At 43.6% G+C, this 13887-nt stretch overlaps 1 protein-coding gene across 7 annotated transcripts in view; it reads left to right on the top strand.

Annotated features, from left to right (window-relative positions):
- Positions 1-13887, top strand: part of ATXN1 (ataxin 1) — a 310686-nt gene that overhangs the window by 241531 nt on the left and 55268 nt on the right. Inside the window, exon 1 of one of the 7 annotated variants that reach the window (XM_085310069.1) lies at positions 9172-9246. The exons of the other annotated variants lie outside the window; for them this stretch is intronic. The gene's annotated coding sequence lies outside the window, so the exon portion shown is untranslated. Of the gene's footprint in view, positions 1-9171; positions 9247-13887 lie in introns of those variants that run through there. 7 annotated transcript variants of the gene reach the window in all.

The following is a 13887-nucleotide window of genomic DNA, read 5'->3' as shown; positions in this document are numbered from 1 at the left end:
GGGGGGGGGGAAGGAAAAAAAAAGAAAAGGAAAGAAAAGAATCTGTTCCTTTTCCCCTTCCTAGCATTTCTTGGARTCTTTTTGAGGAAGGCTTTACATCCCAAGGAATAAACTGATTCTTTTCTCACAACCTGCTGGGCCTAGACTGCTGGATTAAGCCAACCCAAACGAGTGTTTTCAGGAATTTCTGAGAAGTCTGTTGTCCCCAGTGAAATCTCTTTGGACTACGCTTCCTGTTGTACAGCAAGCATATTCCTCACACCAGCGCTGCCGTGCTCGTCAACTCAACAAATGTTTCCTTGGCATTGCACTTGCTGTTTTTGAACCACAAAATGATTTTAGGTAAAGTTATCATAATATAAACTGAAAATTGACAGGCTGAATAGTTGTGGTTAGTATGTGCTATAGTGGTGATGACATGGGAAAATATGTTGTTTTTCTCCAGATGACTGTTTGAGGTTAGTTCTAGACCATTTTGTTCATGATATGCCAGCTAAAATTATGAGAGCGTGACTTTGAAGTAAGCAGGTTTGTTTGATTATTTTTTTAAAGCCTGATAAAGGCCTGTTGTCAGAGGATCAATGTTGCTGTTGCTATTTTGAGAATTAAAAAAAGATGGAGTCAAGAGTTAAAAGGGAGGCTGAAAGGGCCTGAATTCCCCCTGCCGGCCATGAGAAGTTTATCACGCTGCATAACATCACCAAAGGCATCTCGCACCTTGGACTAGCATGGGCTGAGCRTGGCCAAAGCTGCTGTGGTCAGGTGCCTCTTTGCAGCAAAAAGTGGTGGTGCACAAGGAGCCTGGATAACAACAAGCAAAGTCAGTACTTTCTGCTGGTAGCAGAAGCAGCATTTCATAGGCCTGTTCCTCACGCTCCTCGGGGTATTCGAGATGGGAGCGGAGCTGCATCCTGCCTGGATGGCAATGCAGTGCAGCCAGGGATGGCTCCTYGCGCATCTCCATCACTTACAGGATGGGATGAAGGCACCAAGGAGGTCACAGTGCTGAGTGAAACACGCGGGACTCTGAAGGACGTGGAAAGGTGTGCCCTGTTTATAAGCTAGAAACAGAAAAGAAGGTGATGTTTGATATCATCATGTTTAATGATAAAAACAAATGTGACTCAAATGTCACTTTTTTCCAAAATAGGAGCCTTTTTGGTGTGGGCTGCCAGTGCGTGTTAGGAGAGAKATGCAAAATACACAGAATTCGTGTGTGGCTAAGGGGTGATTTCTTTTTCTTTCATCTGCCTCTGTTTCATTTTGTGCTGCAAGGATGCAGTTGCATATAAAGCGCTTGACATACGCAATGGGACCTTGAAACGGCCCCAGTGAACTGCAGCACAAAGAGCCACAGAGGAACATGGAAGAGGAACAGAAGATGATAATAAAAATTACATTTTAAAACAGAAGCCTGCAGCATTGAAAAAGTTCTTAATCTGCCTGCTGCAACTCCAGTATGTAAATTTGGGGGTTAAATCTGTTCCAAGGTCTTTTTGGTGTTTTGGCAGATAAGGGCAAGTTAGCTGTAGAGGAGCAGACTTGCATCTGAGTTTGCATGCCCTCACTCATCCTGAAATGCTGTGCTGGAATTAGATTCTTAGCACGGCCCACTCGAGTGAATATTTTTCTGATGTTTCTATTTTTCTCTGCTTGCATGGGCAAAATCTTGGCTCTTTTTGTGGTGCGGGGAAGAATGGGAAGTGGAACATACTGCTAACATGTCACCTGCCCCTGAGCTGAACAACCTCTCCAGCTTGTTGAAAGTGAGATCACATTGAGGTTTAGGTGGTGCCTTTTAGCCCCAGCAAACCACAAAGAGCATAGAGATGGCTCTTTCCAAAAAAAACAGTAAAAAGCCAGAGGAAGAGGAGTTTTCTAGTCCTGACCTTCTGATTCTGAGGGTCTTCTAATGACTCCTGGAGGCATCATCCCCTTTCTTATCAATTCCTTCTTCACTCTTCCACATGCCTCATATCAGTATAGCCAGTTCTCCAAAGAGTTTAATTTTAAAGCTCTAACTCAGAAAAACTCCTGTTTTCCCTGCTTGCGATTAATTATTATAAAATAATTGAATCCGTTCTAGATAAAAAATGATAATGTATCAATTCATATGAAAATACTGATAACAGTACAGTCTGACCAGTACAACACTAATTAGGTTATGTCTGAAAAAGCATACTCGGATATAAACAAAAAGGCCAACTTACTCAAGGACAGTGAGTGGTTATGATCACCCAAGTGGTGACCTTTAAGGCTTGGAGTTTGTCTGGAAATGGAGGCAGATGGAATCATTAGCTGCTTTTCTCTGGCAAATGCTCTTCAAAATTCTCTACAAGGAAGAATTGAATTATGTTATACATTGTGCATGTGAACATAAAAGCTGAAATTCTGACAATTTCCCATTCCAGTTAGTGACATAGATCTTCTCTCATTTCTGGGACCTGGATTTTACCCCTGTGCCTGATTTTTTCATTCGTTGGATGATGCTCTYGTGGTAGCTTAATGCACCTGCTTCACTTCAGCAAGACAAATGAGCTGTTAATCTCCGTGGCCTTCCTCCTAGGCTTTGAAGCAAGCACTTGCATAAAAGTTTGCAGAGACAGAGCCTTTGTCTCAAAAATCCCCCTTTCTGGGAGGGCACTCAAGATGCCAGTGTGTTTGTGCAGTGCTGAGCACAGTGGGATCCTGATCCTGACTGAGGCCTCTGGGCACAACGCTATCATAAATTTTAAATAATAATAATATTGTAAAAAGTTAAATAAATGCGTCAAGTTAATTTTRTGCTCCCCTCCCCTCAGGCTGATTAGCATAAATTGAATCTTCTAATAATTAGCCCAAGCAATTACCACTCGATGCTTGTACCTGGTTCCTGTGAATTGTGGCGCTCTCCCAGTGCAGAGAGGTTCGAATTAGCAGGATCAGCTCCTTTTATGTACTGGTTGTACAAATACTGTATGAACGCACATGCCGTTAGTTGGTTTAGATATACATCATAGGCGTATTGCCATATAGTTCAGATTTTGGTCACTTACATTTGCGGTCTTTGAAAATAATGCACTGAAATGTGTACACTTTGCTTATCGAGCTGCCATAAAATAGCATTTGCAGTTCTAGGCTGCCCTCTTCAAATGTATTGTAGAACCTATTTAAAAACACCTGCCAAGTTCAATTGAGATGTCTAAGTGGCCTGATCTACAACATCTGCTGTCATGTCAGTGAAAGTAAGGATTGGACATAGTGCCAGCCCCTTTAAATAAGCTGTCAGAGATGAACTATTTCAGTGTAGGGGGACATCAAGGAGCTCTTTGCTTGTGTTTAAATGGAGCAAATTTTTGTAGGTAATAGTAAGGAAGAAAAAAAAAGGGTTGTGTAAGATGTACAGTATTTCCATCCTCTCTTACCCGGCTGTGACATAAGTTTCAGAACATTCCAAGTTTTTTTTTTTTTTTTTTCTTTTTTTTCAACTTAACGTATAGAAGTGTAAACAGATTTTTTTCTCTGTGGCTGACTTGATTGAATGCTGGCCCCTGTTACATGTGTGAAAATTGCTTGGCTAGGAAAAATCTAATGCTCATTGTATCGTAACTTTGTAGATAAAGTCCAAACAGCCTAGCCGCTTTTCTTGACACAGAATACTACTTGTATATACTCATTTTGGAGACTGAATTTACAGAAGAGGAGAGACGGGGAAATAAGCCCTGTAGCATTTCAGAAATGTTTGTGGAGAGTTTTTTGTTTTGTGTTTGGGAATTTTTTTCTTCTTTTGCTTTTTTTAAAATTGTGAACTAGGAATCCAAGGAGGCTCAGTAATCAGCATGTTTGAATGCCAGCCAAGACACTAAACTGGCAGCCTTCCATTCCGATATCAGTGTGAGTGAAATGTGTACTCAGTAACTGGATTCAGGCCCTTCATAGTTTGCAAGCAAATATTTCTGCTTTTACAGATTATATAAAAAATAGAAAAAGCTATTCATCTCTGAACATGTGAGAGAGATGGTTCTGCACCTTTGCAAAGATGTATTAACATTTCTTTGTCCCAGTCAAAGTCCTGTGCCTTATGTCATCATTTTGAAGGCTATGTTCTGTTTCCAAAATTTGTTTAATTATCTCCTTTAATGTTTTAACTATTAAATCAGCCTTTTATAAAAGCTGTAAACATCTCATGCTGGCAATAAGCTATAGGAAAGTAAAGAAAATTGGCATTTTGTAAAAAGGCTGTACAAAACCAATGGAGAACTATGCAAAGAAGCTAAAAATTTGCCAAATTTGCATTTTCTCATGGATGTAGTGATGATATGCACAGCATGACTTTGGCAGACTCGCCTCTTAGGATGATGCAAGTACTGATGGTATGGCCGTGTAGGGTCAATTTAACGAGTGTAACATTGTGATTTTCCATGCAGTTTCTGAGAAGCACTGAGCAACATGCAGCAATAAACAGTGACAGAGGAAATCGATTTTTAAGAGTAAATACATTTAGTAGGAGAAAAAAGTGTTATACAAATCTTTCACCTTGCCAAAATAAGGTTAGCAGGGTTTTTCTGTGGTGCTTCTCGGCTTTCCAAAGTGACTCCCTTTTGCTGTCTTACTTTTTTTATATATTTTTGTTTTAGAAAACCTCAGGATGAGGAGATAATGTAGAGTTCTAACACTGTGGGTGTTCGGATCATTAGAGCACTAGATAGCRGAGGGCTACGTGTTACAACCAGCTGACAGTGCAGTTTCACAGTCTTTTTGTTCATTGACCCAATGGCAGCTCTTAAAATATGTTGTTTCACCCAGCTGAGAAGAAAGGTGGGAGCGTATTTGAGGTTTCTGGTGATAACAATGCTATTATAGAGAGGACAACATGGAAACTCCCTCAAAAAGTCTTTTACAGTTTGTTCTATTTTGGAGAGCCGTATAGGCTTTTTAGATGCTGTTGGAAAGTACCTCTGATATGACTTTACCTGTTTTTTCTCATGTAAGTTTTGTTTCTTTTCAGGAACTCACTCAGCATATTAAATTGGAAATAAATAAAATGAAAGTAAATTGCATGAATTGGAAGTTGTTGGCATTGGCTTTCACATGCAGAATGTTCTCTCAAGTTCTCTCTCTCAGCTCAGATTTGATTTCTTTTCTACAGTGAAAGTAGTCCGAAAAAAACCTCTGCGTTTGGTTTACTTGTCACAGAATTTGCGCCAGTGTCCTGTCCCAGCTCATCGTGTAGATAGTTTGTTGATGCTGTTCGAAAGCTCCATCCTGCAGGGTGCTGGCCACTCGAACAAAATGCTAAGTGCTTCCGTTTCCTGTGCCCTGATCCCGCATCCCTTGGAGTGAATGAAATGTCTGCCACTAGTCTGCAGTAGGGTCTGGACTGGAGTCCTCCAAGGACAGCTCAGGAGCAACCTTAGTTTGTCTCTTCAGAGGCAGACTTAAGCAGGAGTTCAGTAGCTTTAGGACAAAGCATCAGGTACAATGGTGTCCTGAGTTTTAGTACAGGCTTAACTACTCCCTTCCTGTGACCTTAGCACACCCAATGCTCTTGTTAGTTTGCTTTACAGAAGCAGGAGGGAGTTTGGCTGCTCTCAAATGAAGAGGCTACCACCACAGGATGGCAGGGGTGGGRGAACCAACCTAACAAGCATCTTCTTTTTTTTTTCCCCTTGGCTTCTCTATAAATAGTCAAACATTTTTCAGAGCAAGTTTAGTTACTGTTTTGTGGTGGTGAGTGAACACTCTCCAATATGTTTTGAGCTCCTGAAACTCATTATAAGTTGTTTGAATAGAATTTAATTTGAGTTTGTAAATGAGAGGAAGAAAGACTAATATTAAGTTTGGTCTAAATTTTGTCATTGGATCTGCGTTCTTTGTCCACCATTGACTTCACAAGGAGCCCCTTGAGTACATTTGAGAACAGTTTGGCTTCTTGTTTAACTATATCATTGGATACATGTTGAAAGTTTTCCCTTGTTATCCTTACTACACAGACAGTCACGTCATTCTGGAAATTAATGCTCCTTTTGCTGCCCATATGCAAAAAATTATGTGAACATCTGTGTAAGTCACAACATACACCAAGACAAAGTATTGGTGGTAGGCTGCAGAGCCCTGATTTCAAAACACTGTCTGCACAGGATCTGTGTACATGAATTCACTTTGTTCCAGTACCGCATGGTGACTGCCAGTTTCATGTTCTACCAGCTTGCTACTAATAACAACTCGTTAGGTTTTGTCTTTTTCTTTTTTTCAGGAACCAATTGCACAGTTTCATTTTAGCAGCTGGTTTTATCAAGAAAATGATACTAGACTCGTGTGGGATTTTGTGACTCATTACCAGAAATACGGCAGTGGGTGGATTAGCCCCTTCAAAGCGGCTGCTCTGAGTGTTTGCGATATAGTAAGGTGCAGTGAAAATAGGGCCGAGCCTACGATTTTTGCATGATCTCTATGGAATACTCTTGGTAAAGGGAGATACTCTTGTTCTATCACCAACACGGGGCTGTTTCTTATTGGCGCTAATGTTGAATCAACTGATGTTCTTTAGGCTCCCTGAAAACAGAGCGTTTTTCAAGGTTGTCTTTGTCTTGTGAAATGTTGTAGCACAAAACACAAACATTTCAGTCACTTAAATTTATGATAGAAGTCTGTGACTTCAGAAATAATAGCAGCAGCGCTTGCAGAAATGCCCAGAACGGTGTGCTTATGTGTCTATTTAACCTTCATGCAGGCGGCAAGAGCACTTGTAGCTTCAATCTTTCCAGCTAAAGCGAGCTCCTCCCAAACAGAGGGGGGAAATGTGCGGAAGTGCGAGAGGTCCTGGCAGATATATCAGCTGGCCATGGCACCRCCTTTCTGGATTTCTGCGGCAGGCAGCCGGCTCTGTCCAGAGGCACCGCGAGGACWGACTGCTTCTCCTTGGGGTGGTGAGCAAAAGACTTTCAGCAAGGAGACAGTTTTGGGATGTGCTGATCCTGACGCAACTGACTTGGCATGGCTTTTCTTAAATGCATTCAGTTTTCTAAAATATAATAGTCAACTCCTCRTAGGTTATATCTTGATAATTACAAGTATCTTTTTCTTCTCTGCCAGGCTAAAACACTTCTGGAGCTGACTTAAAGCTCCTGCTTTTCGGCTTTTTATGCAGTACTTGCTAGCAGCATTTCTCTGTAGGCCTGGGGAATGCTGCTTTCATATTAGCCTCATTGATTCGTAGCTGTGATTTTTTCAGCTGCAGATACCAAAGTTTCTTCCCRAAGAGTTGCCACCCCTCTGTCTGCAGAAATGCAGCCCTGTTTCCATCCCAAATCCCACTAAACAGCAGTGTCCTTAGAGGTAAATTAAGTCAGCGATTCCCATGTTTTTCCCCTCACTTCTGATGGCRAGGCCCAGCCTTGCCCAGCAGCTCTTTCACCACCAGGAGACCATCACRCTGGGAGCTGGTCTCACAGGAGCAGTGGATCCTCCTGGTAACAGCCTGTTAGTGGGAATGTTTCCTGGTTTCCTCATGTGGCGTGCAGACCTTTTATCGAAGAAACCATTCAAGAATGCTGTGGAAGAGTTATTCAGAGTCCTGCTGTCTTCCAGACAAAATTATGTGTCTTTGGAGTCTAGTGCCAAGAATTCCTGCTCTCAGTCTGCACCCCTCTGCGCCCCCGGTGCATTTATTACGATCCAGAGCACATAGGTTTGGATTAGTGCATCTCCCAGCTGCGTGGGAACTGCCACTGTGTTTTCTTTCTAATGCAGRGCTGGAAGGTATGCACGCCCTTCAGTCTCGTGTGCTTTGTCTGAGTATTTAACAGCTCCAAGTTTCTCACCAGAAGTAGGTTTGTTTTGGGTAGAGACTTTCCTGTTAGGTCTTAAAGTATCATACTGTCCTATGCACTAAGAAAATAAAAATACTTCCTCCTCCAAGAGATAACCAAAGCAATGCGAGGAGAATGTTTTGCTGAAGTCAAAACGGGGGTGGAGAGGAGGAGCAGCAGACTCGTCCTCTGTCGGTGTCCAGCTAATGCCCATAATAAGGTGTGTTGTAGCACTGTGACACACAGCAGAAGCCTCTGACGGGCGATAGCTTGTTGTACCTCATGCTCTCCCAAGTGTAATTTATAACAAATAAATATGTAATGCCCTCCCCTGCTTCTTCCTGCTGCTCTCCTGCTTTATAGCTTAGTTTGGGAATGTCAAAGAAAAATAAATAGCGTTGTCATTTCCGGCCAGCCTCGCGGAGCCCCGGGGAAGCCGCCGTGGTGGTAGGGCGCAGGTAGGTGGCTTCTCTCCAGCGTTCCCGCGTGAAGCYAGAGCTCTGCTGTACTTGCTGGAAGTTGCCTGGCACGGGGGCTGGTCGCCCCGGGGCTGGTGTCTCCCAAGGTGGTGGCGAAGGCTGCAGAGCTGAGCGCAGGGGCGAGTGGGCCCCCGCACGTGCTCCGCGTGGAGCAGCCGCCTGGCAGACGGAGGAAGGGTCGGCCTCCGTTCCCCCGTTAGCCCTGCACCGAGCCAGTGAAGGTTGCTGGGGATTCATAAGTGTCTCTGTTGCCTCTTGCTGCTTTTGGCAGATCACTAGCACTAGGAGAAGAAAAGGCTGGGTGAGCGAGCCAGATCCCGTTACCCTGGCAAGAGAGAGGGCGATAGGTGCTGTAGTGTCACCCGTATTTTATACCCGGCTCCCTTTCACTCGTCAGCACCACGAGAAGCCCTGACATCTCCTGTAAGCGGGAGCGGAAGGAGCATTTGTTTGGTATGTTAGTGAAGTACTACAGCTTCTGATGTTTCATGGGGTCAGGTTTCCCTCCCACTGAATCTGGAGCCTGGAATTTGCTCAGCCCCGCTTAAGGAGAAGACTTGGCAGCAAGCTCAGACATTTCTTCCCAGCCTTGAAACGAATGGCAGTAAGACATGGCTGCTGTTACTTAAATAGGCCGAGGTGGGGGGGAGGGGGGAGCGTGTGAAAACCCGTTTTCGGGTGTCACCAGAACAGGTGCAGGGATTAGGCTACGCGGCCTCAACGGTGGACGTGGTTAAAACCCGCTCTGGCCCCTCTGAGCTGAGGTGTGGATTGGGCTTGGGGGTGCCTGTGAGCGGGGGCGTGCGTGAGTTACCGCGCGGTGTTACAGACCCGAGAGCCATGGGACAAGCCCTCCGGTGCCACCCTCGATCGCGGAGCGCTCGCAGACCGCGGCGAGGGGACAGCACCGGCTCCGGGGATGCTGTGCAGTGGGGAAGTGGCGGCCCACGTGGTCGGCTGTGGCAACCGGGCTTCTGGTAGGAGAGGTTTTGAAATGACAGAAGGTGCAACAACTCACTCGATGAAGCAAACTGCAGCTTGCTGCTGCGCGATGTCGCAGGGCTGGCCGGGACCAGGCACTAACCCCTCCAGGAACCAGAGGTGCGCGGGGCAGGAGGAAGGGCTGGCCTGTCCTCATTACATGAGCCTCGGGCAGAACTACCACATACATTTCTGGATTTCCCCAAGCATATCTTTTGCTTTCCTTTCCTCGCCGATAAATTTTGCTTGCTTGGAATCAGAGTACTGTTTTGGTTTTGTTTTTCCTTTTTTTCTTTTTTCTTTTTTTTTTTTGAATAGGAAGAGTAACAGTAATAATAATTGGTCCCAGATTCAGGACAGCACTTCATGTACATGTAGACGTGCATTATCTTGTTGCCTTTTGAGTCAATCCCCTGTTGCAGGGTGGAATGTAWCTGTGTTTGAATGTTGTTCTTTGTAGGGAGTCAGTTGTATCATACACAGAAGCACAAATGCACACTCGAAAGATTTGCAGAGGCAGGTGGTAGCCTGTGTTTTTCTTCTATCTGCAGTTTTTGAATTAAAAAAAAAAAAGTATTTTCAAGCTCCACACTGTCAAGAATGTGGGTGTGTGGCTGAATGAAAAAAAAATATATAAACTTGCATAATAAATACGCTGGTAAATTTTCAGTTTCCTTAAACTCGTAGCATAAATACAACTACTTTTTGAGGTTAGTTTGTTGGGTTGTTATCCAAGGAAGAGGAACACGTTTTGAAGAAGCAGTTTCCCTGAATGCCTTTTCTCATTCTAATAATACTAATTATCAGCAATGTACAATTCCAATTACAGCATGAACTGCCACTGTCAGACAAATTCAAATATGCTTTCTTTTACATCACATCATATGCCAAACATGTGACAAAAATCCAAAGGCTCATATGTGTGTGTGTGTATGTACATATATGTATGTATATCCTTTGCCAACATTTAAAAGATGACTGTCTAGAAGTAGGCAGTGGGGTGGTTTTCAAAGGTCCTGCATACCTGTAGCTGTCTCTGAATTAATTAAAAGCAGATATTCTCTTTGGCAAGTTTCACAGAAGCACCTAAGAGGTGTTGGGTGCCCAGCGCCTTTGGAACACAAGCTGCTTATTCAAATACCTAAACGTGAAGTTTGGTGTTTAAATTTAGGCACGCAGTTAGGAAGAGTTTTGACCCTGTGACCATACCAATCACTGTCCCCTCTGTCCTGAAGTGCTGTAGCACGGATTCATCTGAAACCATAAGGTTCGTACATGGGAGTGGAAAGGGACAGGGTATGTGTTTCACTGCGGTGGAAGCGAGATGGAGTGCCTATAAGCACATGCAAATGAGGGTCAGATGGCTTGACAGTTGGTTATGAAACTAAATAGAAATTATGCAAAATGGGATTGATTTTGCACATATTTTTAGGTTTTGTCTTTTGGTAGCTTGAATCTTTAATTAAAACGCCAAAGACAAAAAAAGTACAAGCAGCAACTGTTAGRTTTTTCGTATAAACTGGATGTAAAGTAATAGCCTGCTATGCTCTTTTTAGGGATCATTTTTATCCCATTGCAACTGAGAATATAAAGCCATCGTACAGCTTGCCAGAAGTGACACCTGCTTTCATACTTCCTAATAATTACTTTAGATTTGACAGAAAGTACTTGGCAGGGTGCGTACAAATCATGCCTCGCTTCAGGGTACAAATAATGTCATAATGGCTTTAAGAGTTTCTCTTTATGTTCAGGATATTTGCAGGTACATGCTTTGTTGGTACGAAATGAACAAGCAAAGAAGTGTTTTGGTCGACTTCTTTAACATCTAAATAAAAATGTGCATTGGCTATTGCAAGCATACAAATAGAGTAGAAAAGTGAAATGAATAGGAAGATTTTCAGTGGCTATTTGAGCATGCCTAATTTTTTGCTATGAAATCTGTTGCTATGAAAGTCCCCTAAACATTTACAAGCAATAAAATGACTTCCAAGGCTAAACATTCACAGTCATCTTGCTAGAGCAAAGTCTTGCCTATGGGAAAGTGGCATCAACTTGGGGGACCTCCCCCCCACACCTTGCTTTGCCTTGCAGTGGAAGAATTTTCASTCTAAAGCGCATTTGGATGTGGTATCTGTTTTTTTTCCCCTACCTCTGCTATACTTGCTGCAGTTAAAAGTGAGGCTTAAAGTTGTGTGTGCTTATCTATCTGCAAAATCAAAGTATTGTTTATCTGACTCTAAGCTATAGGTAGGACGTTGATCTTCCACAATAATCAGTAGTTACTGAATACCTCTTAGCCTTTAATGTATTCAGGGTTAAACACAGAGTTACTGTATATAATATGTATAAGACATGACAACGATGTTTAGTCCATTTTGGAAAAAGGTGGCTGCTTCAGAGAGATCAGTTACACACTTGCTCAGGATCAGCCACGAAGTGTCTGGTGGAGCAAAGGTAAAATCCCACGTCAGAATGGCTGAACCTTTACCTTGGTGTCCAAAAGAGACTTTCCCTGCAGCCTAGTTATAGGGAACATCCTTTCTTGGGTTTGTTATCATCTCGCAGCAAGCTGAAGTTCTAAAATGCTAAAGAAAAGTAATTAGCTTTCTGAATTAATATCTACAATGTTTCTTCTTGTCCAGTTTTTATACAAATAAGGAGCCAAACCAGAGAGTGAGGGATGGATAAGGTGTTGTTCAGGAGCCCACTGAGTTGTTTCTGAAGGCAACTTAAACGATTTTTGAAAATCAGAACATGAAATTTTCACATGAGCTTCCTTAAGGAACTAGAAGAGGAAAGCATCAATAAGTACACTGCCTTTGGAGGGCAGAATGAGCAAGGCCGGAAAGCAGTTGGGAATTAGTTACTTTTCTGTAAAAAGTGCAGTACACTATTTCTGCACTTCTGCTTGGAAGCTTAAAAAAACAAATGCCTTTTACTTCYGGAGAGAAGCTAGGCTCTTTCTGCAAAAAGAATGGATTTGGAGGGTGTCTGGTGTGTTTCTGAGTGCGTGTGTATTAGACAGTACATGTCTTCTATCAGAGAGAGCGTTAAGAGATACAAAGTTCATGTGTGCGTGGGTCTTTCATTACCAGAAACACTTTGGCAGATGGTAGGGAATTTGGACAGCTGCAACAAAAGTGATTAATGGGCTAGAGAAGAAAGTTTAAGAATTAAGTACGTACAGTTTGTCTGAATGAGACAGAAGAGGGTGAAAGAACAGTATGATGTTATAACTACTAGTCCTGTATTCAGGGGGTATAAATATCCAAGTTTGGAGAAGAACTGTTTTGGGTGGTCCAAACAGTATGGCTAGGAGTAACGGGATAACATTGAGCACAGAAAATGTCGGCTGAGATCCAAAAAGCATTTCCAGCTACTAAGATCAGTTAGATTGCGGAATAACCCCCCACCCCGGGCAGGGGTGGAAGCCACTTTGCTCGAGTCATTTAAACTAGACTGAGCAAGGGCAGAGCTCCGTGGAGCCAAGCCTAGAAGAGATCTAGCGTGAGGAAAAGGGCCAAGAGTGTGCCAACCTAGGTGTTTTTTCCCCCATCTCTGTGTTATCTGCAGGTGGTATAAGTACTGCCAGTGGCTGGAAATTGCATGGGGATTTCTGAGCGAGTTGTATTTTAGCATGTATTTGAATAGGGATTTCCTTGTGGAAACACAAAAATCCCTGTCTCTCAAGATTTCGGCCCTGTAACTGTCTGGGCTTGTTGTACTTGTTTCAGAAGAAAAAGAGAAAGAAAGGGAGAGAGCACCCAACAAGTTGCCTTTCTGTAAAACTGCCTAGTGGCAAACTTTTTATCCTTTACTTGGAACAGACTCACAGGGTTGTTCTCGAAGTCTCAGGAAAAACTGTTGGCAAGCTGCAGACAGCCATTACAAGTGAGAATGACTGAGCAGAGCAGAGCAGGCCTGTTCTACTCATTCACTTTTCTGCTCTAAGTCATGAGTTCTTAAATTCGGATTTCACACGGAGGTTGGTCTCCCCAGTTGTCTCCTTGTGTTTGGACATGAGGCTAATTCTTTATTAAATGGCTAGAAAATTACAGTATGTATGACCAAAATTGGGAACATTTTTCGTAATAAGCCCATAGGTTTTGTGTATGTTTGTAGCAGCATATGCACCATGATTTTTTACTTGCTGCTAGGTTCTCTAGTGCCTCGAAAAGCAATTTTTGACCTTTCCCTCCCCTAATTTGGCTGTGAGGCACTGCGTTTCTGGTGGTGTGTTCGCTTGGCCGCTCCACGGATGGACTAGTGGGCTAGCGAGCATGGCCGTGACGCTCCTGGCGYGGAGCATGCTGCAGCCGCGGCAGCCTCCCGGGGCTGCTGGGTCCAGCGTTGGCAAGGCCGTCRCGACGCCGCTTCCCCGTCGGGCTTTGCATCCCCTGACCGCTTTACGAGAAGCAGACCGGAGGCTGAGCGAACGCTGCCCCAAACGCCGGCCTGGCAGCCCTCGGCGTATCGAGCTGCTTGTGTTTCGGYGTGGCATCTCCCCTCCCCGAGAGCCGCCCGAGCGGGCGAGAGGATCTGTGGGGCTTCACAGCTGCGATGTTGCCGCTGGGATTTATATGGTTTTTGGAGCTTCTGGAAAGCGCAATTAATGATATCCCACTGCCATGTAAGTA

This window comes from Rhea americana, unplaced genomic scaffold (assembly GCF_003343005.1).
Source record: "Rhea americana isolate MKP2758 unplaced genomic scaffold, rheAme1 scaffold_31, whole genome shotgun sequence".
NCBI classification, from domain to species: Eukaryota; Metazoa; Chordata; class Aves; order Rheiformes; family Rheidae; genus Rhea; species Rhea americana.
Note: the sequence above shows the minus strand (reverse complement) of the source record. Positions and strands in the feature narration are given on the sequence as shown.